The 24,964-nt window shown below is 40.6% G+C and overlaps 1 protein-coding gene and 1 long non-coding RNA gene across 6 annotated transcripts in view; one reads left to right on the forward strand and one right to left on the reverse strand.

Moving 5' to 3' along the window:
* LOC111248010 (uncharacterized) overlaps positions 1-24,964 on the forward strand; it is an 81,366-nt gene that overhangs the window by 24,282 nt on the left and 32,120 nt on the right. Inside the window, exons 1-2 of one of the 5 annotated variants that reach the window (XM_086984252.1) lie at positions 8,558-8,686; positions 8,969-9,181. The exons of 2 other annotated variants lie outside the window; for them this stretch is intronic. The gene's annotated coding sequence lies outside the window, so the exon portion shown is untranslated. Of the gene's footprint in view, positions 1-8,420; positions 9,182-24,964 lie in introns of those variants that run through there. 2 more of the 5 variants (XR_002672368.2, XM_086984251.1) reach the window with 2 other exon arrangements.
* On the reverse strand, positions 4,377-8,628 carry LOC111248011 (uncharacterized). The gene is made up of 3 exons (XR_002672370.2): positions 8,507-8,628; positions 5,977-6,267; positions 4,377-5,216 (listed from the first exon to the last, which is right to left on the reverse strand). It is a non-coding gene; the product is annotated as an uncharacterized LOC111248011 (long non-coding RNA).

Raw genomic sequence — 24,964 nt, forward strand, 5'->3', positions numbered from 1 at the left:
TATATATATATACTTGACGACGCAACCATTTCAAGCTATCCTGAAAACACGGAAAAACATCCGATGCGGCTTCACATTTGCAATGTTCTCGGCAAAGTCTTGTATGATTTTCAGACCCTAGAATAGACGATAAATTCGTGCTATGCACTGCAGCATGTTGAAGTGGTGGATTGACGGATATAGGATATTTTGCACAATCGAGACTCTCACGCAGGCCTCCTACGCTGGTAAGAAACGCGTGTATTCGTGTTCTCGGGTCCTCATTACTTGTTCTGAAGGATACAAAGGCCTTAGCTGGCAAACGACTTGTGAGGCATTCTAACGGCGCTGACAAGGGGGTTAAGGCTTCGGTCAGCCACCAGAGCAGGGGACAAGAACACTTTGCTCCGGGCTGGCACGCTGTGCCCCCCATAAAGGCAAACCGCTTAGCTCTCCCACTTGCCTTTAGAACATATATTAGGGGCGCCGAGTGAAGGCTGGAAAATTGCTGCGGTGAATTTGGCACCGTTTTTGAGGATCACGAGTCCCCAGTCGGCGGTGATGCCTCGGTATACTCCGAGCACCTAATAAGCTAAGCATCTGGGTATGCTCGCTCTGCGAAGTTCCAACTGCTTACATTCAATAAAGTTGGCGCTCACTTTGTTATATACGCGGCCTGTTGGCAGTCCCTCTTAGCCTTAAAAAGGTAGCAAATGATCCAACATTTATAAGTGGGTAAGTTCAGCGGAGAGGCGCGTTGCCATTGCATTATAGCGAGAACAATAAATGGTACCCGCTGGTTGATTTTGAAGATAGTACCCGTGGACGATTTGGATTAACACGCCGAAGACCTCTTTAATCGGGTCCTGGTAGACTGGGGAAGCTGTTTCGTCGCATCAATTAAAATCGACGTTGTAAAAAATCCGAAGCAACTTTTAGCACGGGTTCAGTCATCGTTTATGTTTTATTTTAAAGCCGAGCTTGATTTATCATCGTTTTGCCTTTTACAGCAATAGTTTAGCACTCGAATCGATGCTACGTGTTCGATTAACGGGGAAAAATTTTTACGCTAGCAACATTGACGCTTGGCAACAACGCTTGACTCTATCGATACTTATGGCCAATTCTGTTATTACCGACAGCTTCGCAGATACAGATGTTTTCCTAGACAGTGTTTATTGAATCGACGGGTCTGCATCAGATTTTATCATAAGTAACAGAATTGTGTTGAATCAACCGCAGCTTTATTATATAAAGTAACACATCCGACCAATCTTGCAAACAACGATTTTCTTAAATAGTAGATACTGATTTAAGTAACAAGATAGATATCGTATTGAACACAGGAAACACGGTCGTGTCGATCTTTACTTTGTACGAATGAGCGCTTACGCTTATGGCGGTAGTAAACACAAAAGCTCACGGCTAATACGACGACAACGTTTGCGAACACAAGCGGCCTCGTTGTTTTTTGGGGGTTTCGCTGCAGAGACTTTGAGTTCAGAGCCAGCCCCAGCCCCAGCCCCAGCCCCAGTTTATCAAGCAATGTTTGATTCGCTCTTACAAAATGTTCGAAAGCATTTTTAGCTGTCAAAATTATATTGCGCTTTTATAATATGGTATAATAAAATTTAGTAAACATGTATAGCTGATCAAATCGCGGTTCAACCCTGCATTGAATAGAACACCATCGGTGCTTGGACAAGTCGCAAATAGATGCTGTTAATACTAATAATAAATAAAATAAAGTGCGCTATGTGTAATTTTTTGAATAAAATTTCAATAAATCTAGACGTACGAGTATGAGAAAGACATACGTGAAAATCTTGTGAGCATTTATAGGTACTTTGTAACGGTCTAGCCTTTACGAAGGAGGTCTGATGACATCATGCCACCCGAACTCGTTCAAACATAGGAAATTTGGTTTTAAGTAATGTGAAAACGTCCTTGGAATTGCGGACGAACGAGCAGTGCTCGTCTCGTCCACGTTTTCACGTCAGGAGAAATGCAGAAAAATCCAACTCGGCATGATAGTTCGTGCTGTGGGAAAAGCGCACCGAAAATATAACTTACCCTTTGCGTATCCCAAGATGATCATCTGTCTAGCTTTTACCTTATGAGAGGTAAATGCCAAAATATGTCTTATCCTATGACGGAGCGTCCCGTATACATATTCATATACGTCCTGCACACAGACACGCACACACATATGGTGAACGTTTTTGGCTCCGTATAAACTGTGTGCCAAATACATTTTGCTGTAACAGGAAAGAAGCCTGTATGGCCAAATGCGACGTTCATAGGAATAACAGTATTACGAGGATTTGCTCTTCGATGGTTTACTAATATCAATATGTAAGTAAATAAAGATTTTTTTCATTTCATCTCAAAGATTCATTTCAATTCAAGAAAAACAAATGAGAATCACTGTCGGTCCTGATTTAATACATCATGTCGCCATTGTTTGTACTTTTGTCCCGTTATTTCCTTTCTTTGAACTATCTTTCGACCGTACCTAGCAGATTGCAGTGGTATAATGAAGATAATTTCGATGAACAGAAAGGTTAGTCTGAGCGCAGTTGCCACTTAGAATAGGCCTGTTGTGATAGTCCTTTAACCTATACGTGTATATATAGTACATTAACGTGTGTACGCTCCACGATATGTCAAAATGATGAAAGGCCAAGAATTATTTGTCTGACAGAGAATTCATATGACACTATCCCTATAACACAATCCAAAGCATAGTGAAACAACGTACTGAAGATCGCTGTCTACCTATGGCTTTATATCCTGTACGTGCAGTAGTCGTAAATTTGCAGGCTAATTTATGGCGAGACGTACAAAGGCCTATATGATATCGTACGTGATGCGCAATGAGGACGTTCACCTGCTTGTTGAAACGACGTTGGTGGCCGCCTCTTATCATTTGATGCACCCTTCTAACCGCTCATGTCGCATTGAAAATGACAGTTCCGTTGCATCGAGCCTCCATCATTATCTTTAAGTTTAAATATTGCATCTGTGAAGGGCGAGCTATCCTGTCGACATCACGGTGTCGTAATCTGTCGAGAGATTTCGGGAGATTTTCGTATAAGCATATAGAGGTGAAGGGCTAGTGAAGGTATGTCTAACCCCTTACTAATATTTATTTTTTTTTTTTTTTACAATAGTTTGATCGTACGATATCTAATAGAAATAGAATTCAAAAGTGGTGAAGTCGTTACTAAACTACTACGAAATCCGCATTTTACAAATCAGGTACTAAGCAAATCGAACATTAGCCACTTATAATATTATCTAGTTTTTAGATTTTTGATTGAGCATATTATATGAGGTGTGATTCGTGTACTATTAATTACCAACAACTTCATAGGGCATAACACATAACTTTCTTAATAAGCATTTCTTCAAAGCGGACTCGACGCACTTCAGACACTATAAAACGGTCACGACAATTTCTTTCATAGACAGTATTTGAAAAGGTACGCGTTGAAATAATATCTGCATACCTTATTTAAACGGTAAACAGAAAATATAAAGGTTTTGAGGTCTACGCAAAACGATCGACTCCGAAACGTCCTCCCACGATCACTCCACCAGGGACCGCCGGATCTGTGAAACACACACTTCAGAACCGATCGTGACTGGGTTCGTGTTTCGGTATGGCCCATGTGTATATTAATATAGAATGCCAACACGTAATTTATAGCATGGTGCCCAAAATTGACTTTACTTCGCGGTAACAGTTGCCAATGACACTGCTACGATTTACGTAGCTTGTGAAGTCCCCTCTAAGCTGGGTCTGAGCCAGCCATCGCTGCAGCGTTCGAACGGCGCTTACCTGGAAGCGTTTAGTCGTATGCATGAGCGGTTACTGACCCTTCGCGCCGATCAGGGTTGTTTGCCTTTTTTCACTGTCATTTTCGCGGCCGATTATCTTACCATTTCGATAGACTGAGCCAAATTGAAACTATGTTTCTCTTGGATAACAGCAAGGGTTTGCCCTGTCGCTGCATACATATGAAACATCAAATATAGGAGCCCAGTCTAGCTCGTATTAGTTTGTGCAATCATAAAGCGATCTCGAAAGCAGTCGAGAGAACAAAAACAAAGGACACTAGATAGAATATACTCCGCTTCATTAGAATTACAAGTACTTCGAGCAAGAAAAATTGTGACGTAACTAACCTGTTAAATTTATAGAGATTGACAGAGAACAAGAGAATACCTCAGGTTAAAGTTTCAAGTATTCACTAAGTTGCGCGATTAGTTTTCATCCTGCAAGCCACCCTTTGTTTTCATTCAAACTAGCGTGTAAAATAATAATTTAAATCATTAAAAGCCTATCTAGTCAGCTTTACTTATTAAACGCAAATTGTTTTAATTTGGCCTGATTTTATTTAAAATAGCTGACATTACTTTGAGATTGATTGGTCAATAATTTTTCCTAGCATTGCCTCCCCATCAACATAATCTCGAATTTGTGAACTAAATCTCCTAAAATCGTCCGTTTAAGAACACCTGAAACGAAAAGGTGAACTTTTGCTTTCCGCGTATTTATTGTTCAACTTTATTTACCGCGCGCATACATCTGCTTCCCGTCGTCTTTATAAGTGAATGAAGTGATAGCTGTGTTACGCACACATACATCTGGCTACGAATGAACGTGCCTGTGCAAGGGGTCTCACATAGACACTGTGATCTGTATGGATCAGCAGCTTTGCAAGCTTTCCCCACTCAGCGGTGCTCGCCCGCACCGACCCTAACAGAGGGCGCTAGTATACGATATGAGCATCTGGGGCCCCAATGCACGGAGCTCGGACAACCCTCCGGCCGCAGTACATCGGATCATGTGATGTGATATGTGGGAATATATCTATCAGACGGTCGGGCACACGCACACAAGATCCATCGAAACCTGAGGTCAAACCGGACAGCTTCCAGATGCCTGCGTGTTTTGCCCGTCCGGAGGCGGCGGCGGCGGCTATGGCGTTTGATCAGATCCTGTTCTCTGTCCTCCCATCGGTGGTGCCAGTCTATGGCTCCTCTTCGATCCCCTCCTCGCTGCTATAGCTTCTGGCCCGTTTTGCAGCAGGCCGAAGATCCTGCCTAGGCCTTGATTTCAGGTTCTTCCTCAAAACAACAGGACGGACTTATGCAGGATGGACCAGAGGTCGAGCAATGAAACAAACAAGGAGAAGATCCGGATCATGATTGTGATGACGATGACGGTGCTAGAAACCAATCGAATAGCACCGTAAACCGTGTTATTTGACTGCTACGTAATGCTATGTATTATAATTAGCCGATGTAATTGGTCTCTAAGTTCCAGGCATTGGGAGGTGAGTAAACCATATTCGAAACGGTATAGAATTAATATATTCATTCATTGGTGGCGATGACGATGCTTAATCGGCCAGTATCGAGCATACGCCCCAGCGCTGATGTATCAGTAGCTAGCAAAGAATACGATATAGAGTGCTATGACGTTGACATAAACGCCAAAACATAGATTATAATGATATAACGGATAAAACTGATATAATATATATTACTGAAATAGTAAGAGCTAGGACTTTATAGTTACTAAAGATAGTTGTACTCAGGTTAGTGTAGGCCAAGCTCCTGAACACATGAATGACTGACCACCTAAAATGTGCGTTTTTCAACAGAAGTATAGCCGTTATCCTCTGGGCATACAAAAGCAAACTTGCGACGATGCGACAAATCAGCAAAACTGCATCGCGTCGGTGACGTTCAAAATGTGAAATTACGGAATATTAATAGAATAAAATACCTTTAATAGTAATAAATAATAATATAAATAAAGACAAAAATAAAAGATGCTCATAAGCTAGAAGTGAGAAAAAGCCTCCACCTCATGCGATCCGTGTTTTGTAGATGGCAGAATGTTTGGAAAAAAAAATTGCAAATAGTCATCGATATCCTGATTGATCAGCTATATAGTGATTTTGAAGTGCGGCATATACGAACCAAGCTATCGGCTAAAAAGTCCTAAAACAGTCGCGGGTTTGATGCTGCTACACTGAGCATCCATTTCAGGTTTCATTTTTTATATGATCGCAGTCCTTATGGATCTTTATATCGGACAATGGGCGAGGTAGGCGTATATCAAAAGGCGAGGGAAAGGCTGGCTTCTTGTGACGGCCTTGACGTTCGATGCGACGCGTTGGCTCCAGAATGCCATTAAGGCAAGTGATTATCGATGCTGGGCCCTCGAGGCGTTTCTTCTCCCTGATGGTGTAGCCACACAATGCGCCGCTTCTAGGTGGGAAGCAGTGGGAATGTTAATCAGTTAACAGCACACGTCGGCTCTTCCCACAAACGAATATCAAGAAATAGACGCCATAACAACCGATAATATTAATACACAGTTTATTATAACTGCTATATACTTGATATAACGTATAACTTCACCAGCATGCCCACTAGAAAATCGTGACTGAATAACGGATCACGGAAAAAGCATTGTCAATCGGCGAAACGAAAAAAAAAAAAGCGTTTAGAGAAGTTTTAGGTGACCTAGAGGTGCATAGGGATACCTCATAATATCTCAGACTATAAAGCTACCCTATTGATCCGATGATGGTAGCTGAGCGTAATTAGTACTTAAAAAAAAAATGCCTACAGATGATCGGACATAAAAGCGGAACGAACTCACTCCAACAATAGGCAGACGCTCTTATTTGAGCTAATTATTACTATAGAAATAGTATAGAAACCAACGTCGTTATTATGGTACTGCTCACAGAGCTACCTTTTAAAAAAATGAATAATTACAATTCTGTTTTATTTGGCAAATTGTTACCTAGACCCGATTATACGACTACTGACTTAACTCGAAAAGTAACACTTTTCGCGATAGGGTTGCGGGAGATGTTTTTTATGTGTGGCCTGATAATATGTTGTACACTGATATTTCGGGTTCTCTTTACGCTGCTCACAATGAAATACATACAAATATGTACCTACGTATAACGCATAGGGACATGTATTTTCCTATAGACAACGCTAGCTTTTTAGCTTATACAGAATTGGAATAGACAGCTAGACAAATAAATAGACAGATATTATTGTCAAACGAACACACGATTCTAAAATTCCAAGCTCTTTCTATATATGTTGCTATTGTTGTCTAAGCTAGTAGCCCCATCTCCCGCTTCTTGCCCCCTTGTCTTCCGCGCCACACTTGCGTTTCGTCAGCTGTCTAGAAATTGCGTACCGGCTTCAAGGTACTATAGCAAAATGTAGAGCTAGGCGTTCTACTCTACGAAGCTACCAGCTTGCATCTCATAGGCTGATTTCGGATTCGCTAGTAGCTTCTCGATTGCTGGCAGCCGGAAGAAAGGCTTTGTGAGTTCGACGTAGACAGACCTACTGCACAGCAGAAGCGGCGGCGGAAAAAAACGCAAAAGGAAGACGGCGTTTTGGTCCGACAAAGCCGATGGAAATCCGATCGCGATTTTCAAACAAAAGCGAAAAAGAGAGGGACACTACAGGGGCTGCTACAGTCGCATATGCGATTCGCGGTATTAAAATGAAGTCGAGTGAAGGTCTGTTGCAGAATCGTTTCTGGAAAAATGTATGTCCCCGATGGACGACGTGTCCGGAGCCCAGGGCTACGTGGGAATGCCCTTTTTCATCTTCCTTACAAGTGATATTTTCTCAAACAGCTTGCTCTACGTATGCTGTTGGCGCTATTTTCTTTTGCCCTTTGTAGGCTGTTGAACGCATGGGCTGGACTGTTGATGAACTATCTTGTTGTGCCATTTCACGTAACTGAAAACGCTTTGTCGAGATCGATGCCACTTACACTCTTACATTGTTTCGAGCCTTAAACTCTATCCTTAGAGTTTATCTAACTTATCTTTGTCCTAGAAGAAAAGATTCAAACTAATCTGTTTACGACCGGCCACATAGTTCATTATATACCAGTTAAAAAGTTTCTATATAGCCCTTCGTGACGATTAATCGTAAGGAAAAGTATAAACGTATGTCTGCACAATATTTGTATGACTTTTTGAGAAACCGTTTTTGTTAAATTCAAAAAGAAAAATATAAGCGCTTCATTTGTGATTGACGCTATTCCTTGATGTAAACGGTTTAATGTCAAATAAAATATGGACTATATATAAAATTATATGAGAGATTTGTCGTAGAGTAAGGAAACACTGGAAGAATATACTGCTGGGTAACAGAGTCAATATATTCTTCTATTGCAGGTTGATTAACAGAACTAAAGCAACATATCTCGAAAAATATCGTAGTGTTCACTGTATGTCTCTCATGCGATACATGTGTATATCTAACAAAACTACTCGTGTCTTTAAATCCACTAAGCATAAAGTATCTGCTAGATGTATAGGAATATTCCCGCTTAATTTCATAACTAACGGATTACGGTGCTTTCCGCGCAGAGTTTGTCACCGCCTGTCCGATGCAAAGAAAAAATCTCGATGATTTGCTATGAGTAATAGATGCCATAAACAAGTTCAATACGTACGGTAACAAGATTGTACAAGCAGAGACCAGACCAGGATGACGAAAATTGACTCCTTTGCGGAAACCCAGCAGAAAGCAGGCACAGCAGAATGTGTTTAACTTGTGGTTTAGCAGAAAGGCGTTGAGGCACAACGGCTACGTGTGGGTCACGTCTGGCCCGGGACGAGCAAAGTAGTAACCAGTACGTGTTTCGACCGGCCCTTCTTATACCCTCATCTTTATTCCGCCTGCACCTTCGAACTATGCTAGCGGAAGGAGCTAGTAGCAAGCCCTATTACAGACAACGACCGTCTACTGAGTTGGGCAATAAGAGAAACGGTGTTCTTTTTGGAATGTATTCTCCCACGATTAGACAGTATAAAAAGCATGACTACCAGCAACGCCACAGATACTTTACAAACATCATCAGCGTAATTGGCCTTAGATCAAAACTAATGCTGTCTCTGCTGAAACCTTGTCGCAGGACACACACACTGGATGTTTGGATAAGAACGGAATAAGATGGGTGTTGTTTGTTTATAAGCCGCAATCTAAATGAAAACAAATGTTTGGACGGGATGTTGTATGTGGATAGAGACACGCCTAAATTCGTGAAGAATATTTGGAACGTGAACCGTGGCTAAATGGCCTCTGTATGTCTATACTCAGCCATGCTGCACACAATAAACCAAAAAGGGTAAGTGCTTTGCTTATGATTTTAAATTAAAGGGCAATTTAAAAATAATGCAACTGATAGTACACTGAATGTATTAAACATCTAAGACTCTATAAGGGTACAAAAAGACGCAACGATGTAAGAAGCCTCAAAAACTGGTGGTAACTTTTATTGCCTACATGAATCTCACATGAAAGGCAGTGATCGCTCCTTAGAACAGCCTGTAATTTCCGCACCAACGATTTGGGCTAATCAGAAATTGCTTTTTTTTTAAATGCATTTTTTGATGAATTTTCTGTCTAATCTCTATCAAAGATGGTCTGTTTCTGTGTGTGGAAGCCTTCGTAGGACTTTTAAGAGACCGAATAATGATGACGACGACAGACACGGCAGATTTCTTTAAAATTTATAATCTCAACGAAACAGAAAGCTGGAAAATAGCTGATCGTCTACCGTATTCTAAAAACGAACATAAAAACAGCTGCCGTTATTAACAGTGCCGTGGTGGGCTTGCGGTGTTAAAAAGCCTACCCTTTTTTAACACTACGAACGGTGGATAAACGCATTTCGTTGTGTGAAATAGTCTGCCAATGGGTGTCCCAATTCATTCCGAATATCTCCTTGATAACGCGGGTCATTAGATCAATTATTCTCAACTCTGCCTTATTTCCATTTCTACTCTGCCAATCAACAAAAGCTGTGTACTCCATTGAGTCTATGTGAAAAGCCAAATCGGCAAATATATGCCGAAATTCAAAATAAATAATTTTTTCTATTTATAAATTGCATGATCGCTGATGAGATTCGATAAAAATGAGCTACATAGTTAAGGAGAGCTTCTGCTTGATTGTCAATTAAAGTCCAGTGCATGCGTCCCTATAGGTAATTTTTCTAAGCATTTATATACTTTAAAAAAGTATAGCTATTTGCCTAAGCAAGGCAAGATTGCGCCAAAATAAATTGCCCTCAGAGGCTATTCGTGTTCCTTGATGAAATGAAAGATAGAACCTGATGGCGTAGTCTGTACAACACAAACAAATTTTTCCATATGCTGTTTCGTTCTTCTGTAGAATCTATCTTTTGCCTAGGCTTCTCATGCACCACATATACGAAGACTGGTACCCAAGTGTCCTCATGTTGCTAGCCTCTTTCTAATCTAATTCTAAGAGATTCAAGATAGAAGTCTGCGGGGGTCTCGCATAAATAAAATGAGCCATTAGGCTATATCTGAAATTTAAAGTCTAAATTATAATAATATAAGTCAGAATTATATAATCATTATGAATGAAATTATTCTTAAATGTCTAAGTTCAACAAATGCTAAACCTCATAATCTTGCGCCAAATGTTTAAAATTACTTGAAAATAAGGGAAAAAAATTAAAGAAAAGTGTAATGTTCGTACAATACTGATGACAAATACCCTAGATGCAATATTTTTCAGTAACTGCTAAAGCAACCTTGAGATCACTATGGTGACTGAAAACGGTGGGGTGGTTATGTGACAGTTTTAGGTTCTGTAAAACTTTTCCAGGCCCCAATGTGCAATATCGTGCGAACTGTGTCTGAAGCCCAACTTCAGACTTGTGGATTCGTTTCTGTACAGTATAGGATTTTCGTTTTATTGCTGCTGAATCATACAGGTTTATGCTGGGCATGCCGGAACCCAATAAAACGACGTCTAAACTTTTATTTGTCTCTCAAAAAACGTACGCCAAACTCGAAACAAACACAGCGTTAATGATGAACATGAATTGGTCATTCTAGGTGCACAGCGGTATGTATGGAAGTAAGCGGGAAAGTTGCATTCAATAAGCTGGCCCTGAGAAGCTTCTATGCACACCTAGTTTGCATATTTGCACACTAATAGAACGCGATACCGGTTGTTTATTTATATTATGTGTATTTTTTGTTTATTTATATGTTATTAATATAAAGCGATGTACGAAGTACCTAAGTGGGCAGTATCGTTCTCCACCGATATGTCGTCATTTAAGATCAATGCATATATATCAATTTGTGTCAAAAACGTAAAGAAGCCAAATACGATTTTGTTTAATAGAATATCCGAACAGAAACACAAGACAATGCTCAGAAGCCAGCTACACTTTACTACCAATGTTAACGGATTTATTTGTTGTTCTTGCTAGTAACTCTTACTGACTGCTATTCTTCTAAGTAACCTTTGTCATTAGCGAGAGTGTTATAGATAACAGGTCTCACTCTTCCATATATAGGTGCTCGGTGAATCTTACCGGTTTTGCAGAAGAGATATAGTTAAATGTTTCGCATCACTATTGCGCAGCGTTAAATCCTGAGCTTCAATTATCTCGTTGTAGACCAATGAGATCCTGCGTAGTTGGTGGCTGTACCTAGCAGATAGGCTGGACAGGAGGTTAGCTGAAGATGAAATCGCCAGCGGCCAAAAAAACATCGTGCACGATCGGTTACTTACTGATAGTTCCAACACCGATTTGATTTGGTCTTTAACTTACAGCCTATTTGATATTTGAAAGTTATTATCTGCAGTTACTATATGAAATAGTCTTTTTGTACCAAAATAGTGTTACACTGTCACAAAGCCGTCTCAACTTATGATACTAGAAATCACATAAGATCAAGCCACTGGAATTAAACGCGGGAGCTGAAGTAACCTGAATATTGTTACGAAGTCTTGAATTTATTAACGTAACAACGTCTGCTGTGCGTAGTCTGTACCGATTTTAAATGCCATGTGTTTTTTGTTCTGTGTCTTTCTGCCACCTGTACAAACAATTGGACTGTTTACACTAATATTTCGAAGCCCTCACACTTTCGAGACATCCAAGGCCCCATGATCACTCTTGACTTAATACCACCCCACTGTAACCTGCCACCGCGAGCAGCACCCCTGTCCTCCACATTGTTACCATTAGTTCCCGCTTGGCCTTTATCCCAAAAAGGCACTTCACCAGATTGGGTTTGTGCATGGCTTGGCTGTTCCTTTTCTCTTCCCTCGATCTCGACCCTACAATGCTCCTCGATTCGGCCAGCGATAGCAAGAACCAGGTCATTTCCCCAAAGTGATTCGAGCGCAGCTCTCGTTTCCGCGGCACCCAGACGGAAGAAATGCCCCATGGGAGGGCCGATTTCTGGGAGTGGAGCAAAGGAAAAATAGCAGGTGAACAGTCTAAATGTGCGCCACCTGCAAAAGCATCGAGTTGGGTGGCTGTTCTGAACAGACGGCCATAAGCAGAAGGTGCCATTGAGCAACAATAGAAACATAGAGACAGGTGGGAATCATTTTATACTGCTCAAAGCTCTATAGCACCACCATGAAAGGATATAAGAGAAGACAAAAGTTTTTGCCGCAAATATCGTCCTGAAGAGGGAATTTGGAGGCGTCCGTAAAAGGTATTTGCTTTGAAGGTGAGGGATGGGTTGAAACTGCGGCCTTCGTCCTGGCTATAGAGGACACTGTACAAGAGCATGAACAGGAACTCACCACAAGCTAAAAGGTACGCATACAATGAAGCCAAGCGAGAAGGCCCCTCCAGCGATTGACTAGAATTAATTGTTTCAGGCTGCGGGTACAACAAGATCAGAGCTTATTTCTTAAAGTGATGGCTACCATTAGTTGCCAGCAGCGTTATACAGAAACGAAACTTACTAAGAGCATAAATGTCTATGTATTCTTCATGCAAAACTTGTTCTGATCTTTAGTTAACTTGTTTTGACAACTCAATGGACTACCTAAACGACACTCGTGGTGTCAACGAAAACGTAAACGTTCAAAAAATTGTTTTTTTGTTGTTTGTATGTATTGTTATTGTTTATGCTCATTACTGTGGATCGAATCGTGAGATCATTACGACAGAAGTGATATCGGATCTATTAAATTAGTGGAATGAGCGAATTTATTGAAGTCCAAATAAGTGCAGAAGCTGAAGCATTCGTCGGCCTCTCTTTAGCCGAAACCTAAGGTTATGGAGTAGAAATAGTCCAATGGGGGGTCACACAGCCTGCGGAAGCGAGGCGTATCGCCGAAACCCTGAGTGGTGCTTGTAGCAGTAGGGGTAGCAGATCGATGGTGGCATTAACATAAAGCAGAACCTATCCATGTTGTTGTTTGCGCAGGTCCAAGCGCAGTACAGCATCTACCTCTGCTTCCAAGTAGGAATCACTTGATACGAAGTATTTTTCTATCTTGTTTTGTTTCGCTCTCTGATAATAGCATCTTATACTTTATATTCACACCCGTACATCCTCGTCGTCGAATGAGCCTGCAAAATTCGCTCTCGCTCCTCGGCATAGTTTAATCCAGATAGTTATACAATGTTATTTGTCTCCTTTCTACGTTCTGTTTGTGTCAAACGCAAAAAAACCAACAAGGGATAGGGCGGCTAACTAAATAGAAAAAGCCTTCTTCAGTAAAACGCGACTTAGCGCGTCCCTGCTGTACATGATGGCACAACAACCATCGCCACGTGTTTGTCGTATCTGAGGGATGCCGCACCAGTTCGGTAATGCAATTGGTTCCAAATAAGCAAACTAGAATCAGGCAACGCTCGTTGATTCATAGATGAAAGCTCATTGCTTTTGGCATCATCTTTTGGAAACGCTGTCGTTCGCGATGGTACAAGAAAAAGCGTATGAACCTTTAAGGTTCGTCACTGTCCAAAAGTCTCAGAGTAGCGTTCCAAGTTCGCGCCGACATTACAATTTTGCTGGCATTATTCCGCTTCCGCTTGTATTTCGCGGCGGTTCCCACCGGCTATCGTAGCGGAAACTCAACTTCAAAGAGCAGAGATCACAATATATAATATGCAAACATACTGTGATAGCGTAAAAAGGGGCGAGAGAGGAGTGAAGATTTTGAGAGCTATGAGGTTTTTTTTATCTTAGCTCTAACTAATGCTTTCATACACACACACACACACACGCAGGGGTTAGACACATAAATAAAGAGAGACGAAATATGTTCGATGGCACGTTGGAGCTAGGTGGCCACATGGAGACAAAGCAAAATGAGCAAAATAGGAAGAGATTAGCAGGAACAGTTATGTTGTCCAGTTGGAATTGTTGTTGGTCGCACCCCTGCTGTTTAACAAGCTGTAAATGTTATATTTTCCAACGCTTTCTTGAGTTTTCTTTTCTATTGTAAAGTATAGATAAAGTAAATATTGCCCATTTGGTATAACATAAGCCAGTTTGTCCCTGCTAGATATCCAGCTGGATTTATCCGGGGTTGCTCCAAGCTACTCATGAAGCAACATGGTAACCATACACCATCGGTGCTATTATTTAGTAACGTTGAGTGTTGTTTAGTAAAAACCTTGTTTATTATTAATACACTGGTGAAAACAATGCGAAAAGTGTGAAAAAAAAAAAGCTTGATAACCTCTCGTAGCTCCGGGAAGTAACAATATTGAAGAAAACAGAACCAATAATAACCATGTCTCTAATAAGTGTATTTTCACTCTGAATTTTCCTCATACTCTTTCATTTCCCAAACTCTATCTAGCATAGCCGTAGCCTCTATCCGAAGTTCATGTAGGACGAAGGTTTCAAAAATTTTTTTTAATTGCTTTTGTTGGCTGATTACAATGGCGCAACAGTATCCTGTCGTACGCTCAACAGGTTCTAAGAGTGATAGGCACCCAGGTAAGCTCACCTCTCCATGTTTTATTCATGAAAGTGTCCAGGCTTAGAGAAACATGGAGCCTCTTCTCATGTAATGTTTAGGCCAAGCAATGGTGCTCCGTGTTCTGGGCCCAGAGTATTTTGGATAACCTGATTATTTAGAATCGAATTCATTGTTATGTGTCGATTATTAAGATAATAGTATATTTCGCTACACAGATTAGACTGTAATCTAGTTAAAGTTGGCAAAAAAAGTGCATATGCGTAGTAAATACTTTATAACCATAAAATGAAGAAACTAGATCAACTATCCCTTTTCCGTTGTAAATTTATTCAGCTTATATGCATGGCTTAACATACGCTATGATGACTTGCCAATATATTACAAATGACCTTGAATTAATTTTAAGTATATCTTGGTACTGAAGAACGCTTTACCCGTTATTTGCAACACGTAACATATATGTGTATCGTATACTTTGTGTTGTTCGTGTAATTTTTAAATATATTTATCTCAGCTGTAATAACTATCTTGGGTGAGCTTTCCACCGTCGTTGCCTCTGACATGGACGTGTCCTTTCGTTAGAACTTTTTGTTCAAACTCTTTTCTTCGTACACGCAGAAGATAAGCCTTGCACCCGGACCGATTTGCGTACCGAGGGGCCTCCAGGACAGGTCGGGCGCCGTTTCTTAATCATAGTTTTTCATTGTTAGTTTATCTGTAGCTCTTTAATGGTGAACCTCCCACTGTTGACCGTTTAATCTGCCGACTCGACTTCTTTTTTCCTCCACATTTAGGTGACAGCTTTCGTAATTATATGAAGAAGTTCAATCTACGTTTCCCAACAGAATACGACTACAACACCCTTTTTACGAACCCAGTTGCGAACCACACGGTTGGTTGTCGTTTAAAAAAAGCCAATGTAGTTAAACAACGGTAGCCGTAGTTGAAAAAGATATATCTGGTCACCCAAAGTTTACCGGACGGGTGAACTACCCATCTCGATCGCGCACAGCGCCCCTTGACTTGCTGCTACACAATGCTTAGGTTTGCAAGGACCACTTTAAAATTAATTGACATGCATCTGTGCCGCGGTAGTAGTAGTAGTAGTAGTTCTTCAGGCTTAATCATGCAAAAAAGAGGACGGGAATGAAAGATGTCTCTTCGCGTTTCGCACCGATACCTTTATCCACTGCGGAACAGCTCCTGACTTCTATTAGCTGGGGCATGATTGTTCCCAAATATAAAAAATACGTTGAGAAAAACGCATTTTGCAAAACAAGTCATCTAACTTGTCCATATTGAAAGTTGCTCAAAATCCATTTCTTTAGTAAACTTTTTGCCACGGTGTAACATGTGATCGTTTCATATGCACACATACAGGGCATAGTACGTTCTACAACTATGTGCATTCTCCAACTTATAATAAAGCACTCAGTATTTACAGACTGCAATCCAAGACATCCCTTATTATTAAGTCAATAGTGGAATCTTATGTACCTTAACTTGTATGACGCAATAATTGTATTTTGTAAATATTTGAAAACTAAATTTAATCACAAGTAATTGGTGCTATTTATTTATCCTTTACTTTATTTTATACAAGTCAATTAAATTAAGCAGCTAGTGCAGAAGTGAAAGGGAAAGTCTAAATCACGACGAGTCAAATTATAGCCTTGGGAAAAAATGTCTGACAAAAACTATTCGTTCTGTTTGAATACTAAACATATTCTTAGAACTAGATCTCGTGTTGATATTGGTGGCGACAAACTATTCCAGCACATGACGGCTTTCCTTGGTAGAATGTATTCGTACCCCATTGTTATGAGCCCAGTCAGTGACGTACCAGCAAGAAGCTTCATACGAACCGAAATAGACTAAGAAATTCTAGTAATAGCAAGTCACTAGTTTCTTCCGGGCTCTTGTCCGACGCAACCGTTAAGTAAAGTATTACTTTAGACGGTTGGTCCTTGTTACGAAACACACGGTTCTTTTTGAACCTAGACTCTCTCATGCGCTCTAGCGTTAGTAAGCAAACACGTTATCAGTGCACCATCGATGAGACTTTATCAAGCTTTAACGGGTGACAGATATGTAAGAGAGCTTAATCTACATACATATTCGAGCTATAATATGAAGGACTGTTTTCACTAACAAACGAACCTTCTAAGGCAACATGCTATAGATGCATACGCGTGTCTGTGTTCACCAGCTTGAAGTGGCGAAGCCACTTCAAACCAGCATGCATAAATGAGAAAAGTATGAAAGAGCAAAATGGTGACGAGGACGGTGGTAAAACATGCGGTGTCCCCGTGCATTTCCCTGCTGCCGACTCCCTTATTACCCTCCCGAACAGCACCTATTTCCGGACACTCCAGCACTCTATTTATCTTACTGGGTGCGTGCGGGCTACTATTACAGATTGAACACAATTACACCGACCTTCCATATGGTTCCCGCCAGCATTGCTGCCAGCCTGGCAAACACACTGAACGCCACGACTTCACTAAATAAAGCACTCTCCGAGATTACAACGTTGGTAAGGACCATCGCACATATCACCATCCAGCATGGGTCCAATTCGCCAGCTAAACCATGAAAGGACTCTCATGATTAGTAGTGAAGGTTACTGCGTAAGCAGTGAGGAAACAAATTCATGAAATAACAATCAGCCTTCGTTGTCCTTGTGTCGAGTACATCCCAAAAATCCTACATAGGGCGTCTCCACGGTTCAGTAGCCGACTCCTAAAAGCTGCTGTTGGATATCAGGTCAAGTATTCATAGTTGACAATCAATATACATTTTCGCTGAAGAAGACACAGAAATATCACGCTCAAAAGCGAGAGTAAAGGAAGACAAATATGACCATGCAACAGACTAGCTCAGTACTTCCGAAGTCGTCTGTTATCATGCGAGTAGATGTTCTCAAGAAGAAGAATAAATCAGGCGCAAGAAAGACCCGCTTGCGCACACCAAGTTGAACACCTCGTAAACAAACAATGAGCATATTTCATCGCTTCAACTTTACTAGTTAATATATTGATAAGTCGCGTTGTAAAATTGTTATTTTAAGCGAAATTATCTACTCGTGTTCTTATTAGTATTTTTTCCGTTTTTATTTTGTATCCAATTTCTATATGGATGCTGTTTTGGACGTATTTACGGAGAGGTTGCCCCTCTGCCATAAGACCTCAGCTCTACTGAAGTATTTTACATGCATTCAAAAATATGACAGTCATGCTCCGGGCAATGCGAAATTCTAAATGCTGCTTACTAGCTAAGAAAGAAAAATATAAAAAAGTAATTCAGTCTGATCGAGGCAACGATTGACTGAGCTGATCATTCGGAATGATCCTTCCAGACATAATTACCATCCATTTTAATGGAAATCAATTCTGGTCATATTGTTGTCCATTTCCTATATTGCTTCCGAGAGCCGATTGTGCCTTCTACAAGATTTATACTTCCGTTGGCGTTACTTCTCCTAGTACGACGCACGCCCTGCTACCCTGTAATGTGCAGAAATCTAGGGCTGATTACCGGTCTCGCTGTAAAAACAAAACTCTTTTTACAGTTTAAGATGATAAAGATGTTATTATACGTCTACCATTGATTTCCTCAAAAAGTTGTATAAGATGAGAGAAGACTGAAAATTGTTCAAAAGCGAACCGTGATGAATTTAAATTTTGCAGCATCCTCTTCAAGAGTAACAAAAAAAATTAATTTTACAAGCTGGCGTTAATTATATAATGGCTTCATCTAAAAGGTATATTTTATTTATTAATATGCCCGATTTTTTTTTAAATTGAGATAATTTTAGATTGTACTGCCCATAAGAATAATCGACTACAAGTCGTTTTAATTAAACCTAAGTCAAATTGCCAGTAGCCGAAGACCTCAGGCAGTCCTAGCACAATATTTTTAAGCTTTTAACTACTTTCATCTTTTACTATACAGTGCCTTTATGTCTGAAAAGGAATAAAATACGTTTAAAAGCACCCTCTACTATCTGTCTTGCGTTTCAATTAGTTTGATTTTATGGGCAATATGAATCTCTCAGATAATGCTAGAAGTAGCGAAACCTTCATAAGTAGATCGGCACTCCACTTCCCTTTAAAAAAATCCACTGAGGTTTCCACTTCCATATAACCTTTTCATTACTTACGATATGCCTACATATACAATTTTTATATGTTGTTACCTGTCGAACAAAACGAGATCTTCGTTCGGTCTACGGTTCGGATCAAGCACCCCTCGTTTAACATGAATATACCGAAATGTTGTTTCATATAATAGGATCGGGGCGCCCTCGCCGGCTAGAAACGAGCTTCCCCGATTCGCTAACATGTGGCACCATATATGGTACCATGCCGTACTAACAGATAACATATATCAATAAAGATATATCTCCGCCTATGTACATGTTTCTGTCTTTTATATCTCCCTTTCCGTTTTTCTCCTTCCAACAACTATGTAACATGCGGCCATAACAGCAAACAGAGATGCTAGAATCCCAAAAGCAGACAAGAGGTAAATTAAGAGGATGCCGCCTAAAGGCAGAGGCGCCCGATGGTATCGCATGTGTGGCGACGGTAAGCACTGGGTACCGTACCAGTGTGCGTACACTATACACATGTATAGTACAGTGTAGCAGAAACTAACGGTGTCGTGACCGAAAAGTGTAAGAGACGCTTCGGGCCAAACAAGCAATTTGCTACATGGTATTCAGAAAAACCCACAAGCAAAACGAGGCGGTCTGTCCCGTAGCAGAGGAAGACGACAATGCGGAAGGCCCTGTCGCGCAAGCAGCCGAAGCAACCCTTCGCAAAAAGCAGCAAGTAATTCGGGACGGTCAAGGGGAACTAACACGAGCAGCGGCAGTGATAGCGGCCTGGGAGCAGCGGTGGCCGTATTGGCGGTAGCAGCTGCAGTACCAAGGATCCCTGGATTTTTCAATGGCCTCCTCGCTTTTCCGTCCTAGCTAGCTCTTCGCGTTCCCGTTCAAAGTAAAACCGAGACGAGCAAAACGAAAAGACGTGAAGATCTCTCTGAATGCGCTATGCCCTTGGTCGAGGCCCATTCATGCAACGTTGACTATTCCCGCCGACAAAAAGCATAAAAATGAGAGTATTAACATGTTACGGCTGTCGCTGCTGCTAATACTACTACGCGTGAAGTTGCATGGTGAAAGTTCGGCAGCACCAAGCAACGGCAACGGCCGCGACAGGTCTGTCTGTAAAAAGGGGATATTAAAATCGGCCAAGAAGCCAGTCGGTCCTTCTATTGGGTATCCTTTTATTAGATAGTATATTAAGCAAAGGTTACTTCCGTGTACTGTAGACATATTTTTACCCTGCGTGTGTTGACAAAATCAATCAAATCGAAGTCAATCAAGCAGTGAGCCGAGATTAAATTTTTTAAGCCAGTTTTAATTTGACATTTTGTTTCAGTGTATCTGTGTCTATCATGTAGCGAAGTGCGTAGCTGAATGTGATGATTCTATGGATTTAGGCATGCTTTGTCATGAAAAGCAGAGTACATATATGTTTCTTGGTGTCTTCAACTGGTTCACCTCGATGAAGAGCTACCCATAGAAGAGATAATATTGGACTGTGCTACATTGCGAAATACGTAGACGTGTTATTAGGTGTGGGCACATGAGGATTTTATATGCAATGAAGTATGATTGTGAGATTTTAGCAGATGATCGTCGAGTACTTCGTCGAGCAGCTCAGTCAAGGAATGCAGAAAATGTTTAGTAGCTTTTTATGTTAAAAGCCCTTTAAGAATATTTTCCTCAGTTTCGTTCAGTCGTTTTGTTTACGAATTTTTAAGTTTTATGTATAATGCCACTAGTCCCGTCACTGCGAATATTCGAGTGTCTTAATTGCGGAACAAAATGATGGCCACGAGAGATTTCCAATCGTGCATTTTAGAAACTCATTTAACAATTATAATAGTGGGACCTAGATATTTGCGAGCTCAGAAAAGTGTCTGTTTACGCAGGTCCCACTTAATCTAAACTGAAAACGTTATGACTTCGAATTTCTGACATCGTCTTCAGCGCTATCCCGCTGAATAGAAGCTCTCGAGTTCCACTTGTGGTGTTTTCGCAAATTTGAATTTAAGTGCACTTCATAGAACACTGAGACCTTGCTGTAGTTAGTTTACAATCTAACTTACAATTCGTGTTATTATAATTTCGGCTTTCACTCATCTCCGTATTTAGTCTAACTTCTATCGTCAGCGACGGCGAGACCACAACTACCTATTGGTACCCGTCGTATGGAACTTGCCAGCTGTGAGAAGCACACATTTTGCCATGCGTCAAGCCTGTACTTTGCGTTGGTGGCAGTTGGAAGAATTAAATTTACGAGTTCAATTTGTCAAGCTTCAAGTTCACTATGGTCACTGCGTTGCCGTATATCATATAGGCACTCCGCTACCCAGTTGCATATGTCGCGTGATATAGGTACTCGGTGGTTTCGAACGGCACATTATTTCTGAACAAACGACACACGTTCACTTAATAGATTCAGATTTGTCCTATTGCAAGATACCTCGGACTTACTCTACGTCAAGAGTGTTCGGCAATGGGACGCTGAAGACGCTTCGTACTGTAATTATAGATTCTATAGTCGTCACCTCAACACCGGTCCTAAAATTAAGTTGAACATTCTTAAATTACACCAAGTTCTAGTGGGACCTTTTATCGGTAGCATTCAATTGTACTTAAGAATAGTAATATTTTACCATTAAGATGAACAGAAATTTTTTCTTACTGAAGTTCGCGTGACAATGGGAAATTAACATGTTTCTAGTAACGAATATATAAAAAGTTCACTCCGCTTTTCTGTAAGCACGTGGTACAAGTTCCGATATATGATTATTAAATTTGAGACTCTTAGGTCGATTGGCTAGACTTTATCCTTTTTTTTTTTTTCTTGCTAATGTAATATATGCGTAGTAATCTGATTATTGTACTCAGAATGCGCTCTAATCAAATTCACACCAATTGAAGGTTTTATACTAAATTCGATAACCCGTTGGAGAAATCGGTAAAACGCATTTTGCATACGTGATAGGGTTTCCATTGTGGACGCAAAACTGCACATGCTTAATTATATAACATACTATTATATGCATATATATATGCACTTATTTACATTATATATTAATTTATATCTACCCTGTTATCACACAGGGCAATCAAGCAAGTAGATAGCATTAAATGTGTGTGCTGTAGTTTCCACGAACAAGCATCCAACGTGATCCTATCGATAGGACAAACTCCACTCCGTAATTTGCTATGACGTACCTAATTTTTTTCTAAGTGACCGTCTTAAACGCACATTTGAAGATAAATAGAAAAAAATATCGAAAGGTATCCGATGATTAGCGGTTAACGCCGGGTTTAGAATGCCGGGTCTTGACATTCTAGAAGCTAAAGGGTTGTCGGCAATTCTGGGCGGTGGGGCTATTGCTGCTTGCAAGGTTCATTTCACCCCAGCGGAATTTTTCCGTGGACTGGTACGTGTGACAAATAAGTCCCTAATTACTTGTGCTTTTCTCTTTTGTTTTCTGAATGTATCAGTTATATCTAACCTGTTGTGTCGATCCTAGCGTCTCTTTGGTCTCCGTATTCTTTGATAAACCCTTGCGCGTTGAAGCTTGGCTCACAGAACGAGAGAAGCTCGTCTGACTAACACATTACCCATCTCTGAATCAAGCTTCCGACTGCAGGTTGCTTTGCCTAAGAGCTTCTGTAGATTTCTGCTTTTCTCTCAGGTACATGATCCTTCACATTTATAGTGAACTTATCGATTTATGACCTGTTTTTCTACACTTTGTTAGATTCTCTAAGGGTATGTAAAACTTTTGAGAAAAGAATATATGTAGATCTGAAGGTTTGTATACATCTCAATGACGCATTCACCAGAAAGTCTACTCCACTCGGTCCAGACTAAGATGGCTATATAACCATAGAATTTCTATTGATAGTCATAGAATAGGTAAAAACCTTGGTTGTCCTGCTCTACTACGAAAGCAAGGGCTGATTACGTTACGTTCGAAAATCATAAAAGGAAGCAGGATTTGCACTTCCTCGATAGAGTCATCGTCGCACACAATATGGTTCCGAATATTTCCTGCTGCTGCATAGCTAGGCGGATCAATACACAAATCTTCACCGTGCACAGAAGTTGACAGAGAGCTCCTTTAGAATTATTCTTGTTTTTAATATTCTGTCCAAAATTCAGAGCAATTTAGTGACTGTTCAATTTATGTCATATCAACTGAGAACGTCTGAGCTGTTCAATGTTCTTTTCAAACATTTTAGCTGTCAGTAAAAGAAAAATAGGCACAGGGTGTATATACCGTTCATTGAGTCCGAGAAATATGATCATGAAGCTTGACTGGTTGTTATCTTGAAGCTTGATCTGCGAGCCAAGGAGCACTTATTTGATTCTAATTAAGATGGCGCCATCCGCTATGCTGACTTCTGACTCGTCGAAGTGCCTGCGATATCCCAGAACAGGACGATTCGAAAGAAATTACGTGTTCTGGAAGCCGGTTCGGTCATGCTAACGTCCCGTCAGTTGATTGTTCCTGAGCTATCCCCGATGAGGGTGAGCTTTCATAACTCAGTTCACAGTTATTCATTAAACAGATTGTCGGAGTCTGCATCAATCAATCAATTCTATGTGCAAAAGTTACTCACCCTCTAAGAAGCTTGCATTAGACTTTAGCTTGTACATGTCCCGTACACAGATTTATTTCGTCTACAGTATATATATATAAGGCAAGGTTCGAAGATGCTATATCCTTTTGGAAGTTCGATTATATTCTGAAAGTTTGAGGTTAGCGCGCGCATTAGCATAATATCTTACTTGAATCAATCATGATTTCATGAGAATGACGCAACGTCGCTTCTCCCATAGTCACTAACCGATTCTTGCATAATCCAGATCTCGTATCACACAGGTGCGCACACGGAAAACGGCTATCAGCAATTGACCTTAGAAGCCTCCAGGTTTTTTAGGACAACAATAGAACGAGGACGAATAAAGCGGCACTGTACGGACCTGAAAAGTTAAGCATTTTGAATAAAGCTTGAAGAAGCGCCTACAATTTTGTGCTAAAGACTACGTCATACGTAAAAATGCAGAAAGATAAACATGCGATATTCGACTGAAGGAAGTGTTTTAGTATGTGAAACAATCAATACTTAATAAGAACAGCGGAGGGCATAGATATCAAGCGTTTGAGACGCCAAGCATATTGTACACGTTTCGCTACTTCTGGTTTTGGTTGTCTTAAATATATTTGTTTTAATCGACCTGCATGAAAATATTTTGGTGTTTGAATCACATTAATCCGTATGTGAAAGCGAGAACTTCGCTCTTTTAAGAGACACTCTTATGAAGTTAAAAAATATGTTTACTTAATTACAACCAGAGCGCGCTGTCGCAAACTTAGAAAAATGGCCGCGTTCGGTACATGCTTATATTACACAACACATCAAGTTACTTAACACTACTCGTATAATACGTATAAAGATATGAGCTACGTTCAAACTAGTTATCTAATCTGACAAGGCTCTTGTCTGAGCTGTACAAATATCCTTTTTCGGATGTCTACGTAGCCAATGTATTGATAATAGATAAACATTTTTTGCACTTCGTAGTGTCCGCTTCAGCGACCCGGTGTGACCTCTTGTTTTACTCGGGTACTGCTGTTCACTGCCCAATAACGTAGGACAACCCGATTGTATCCGTGTCTGCGTATATCTCCTTTGAACCATAGAACGAAAATGGCAACGTCGGAGGTTATACAATGCTTTCGTCGGGTCTCCTTTTTCTAACACCGAGCTCCGAATGCGCTTTTAATCGGATTGCGTTTTCCGTGGATGCGTCTGTCCAAGCGAGAATCTCACATCGCTCCATTCCCAATAAATTGATGTTCAATTCAACCCCGATACCTTTTCCTTCGTTCAACTTCCATCTTCGCCTCACACCATAGAGTTCCCTTGAGGATTTTTTGCAAGGATTGGTCGCGTAGCAGATTGAAGAAAGGAAAATCTGTCACAAACTAAAGAACTTCGAATTGTTTTGGCATGTCGGTTAGCCCAATTATCTCCCCTTGAATCTATTGATGTCAAACGAAAATGGCATCTGCCTCGCTC

The sequence above is a fragment of the Varroa destructor genome, unplaced genomic scaffold (genome assembly GCF_002443255.2).
Source record: "Varroa destructor unplaced genomic scaffold, Vdes_3.0 BEIS01000003.1, whole genome shotgun sequence".
In the NCBI taxonomy this organism is placed as follows: Eukaryota; Metazoa; Arthropoda; class Arachnida; order Mesostigmata; family Varroidae; genus Varroa; species Varroa destructor.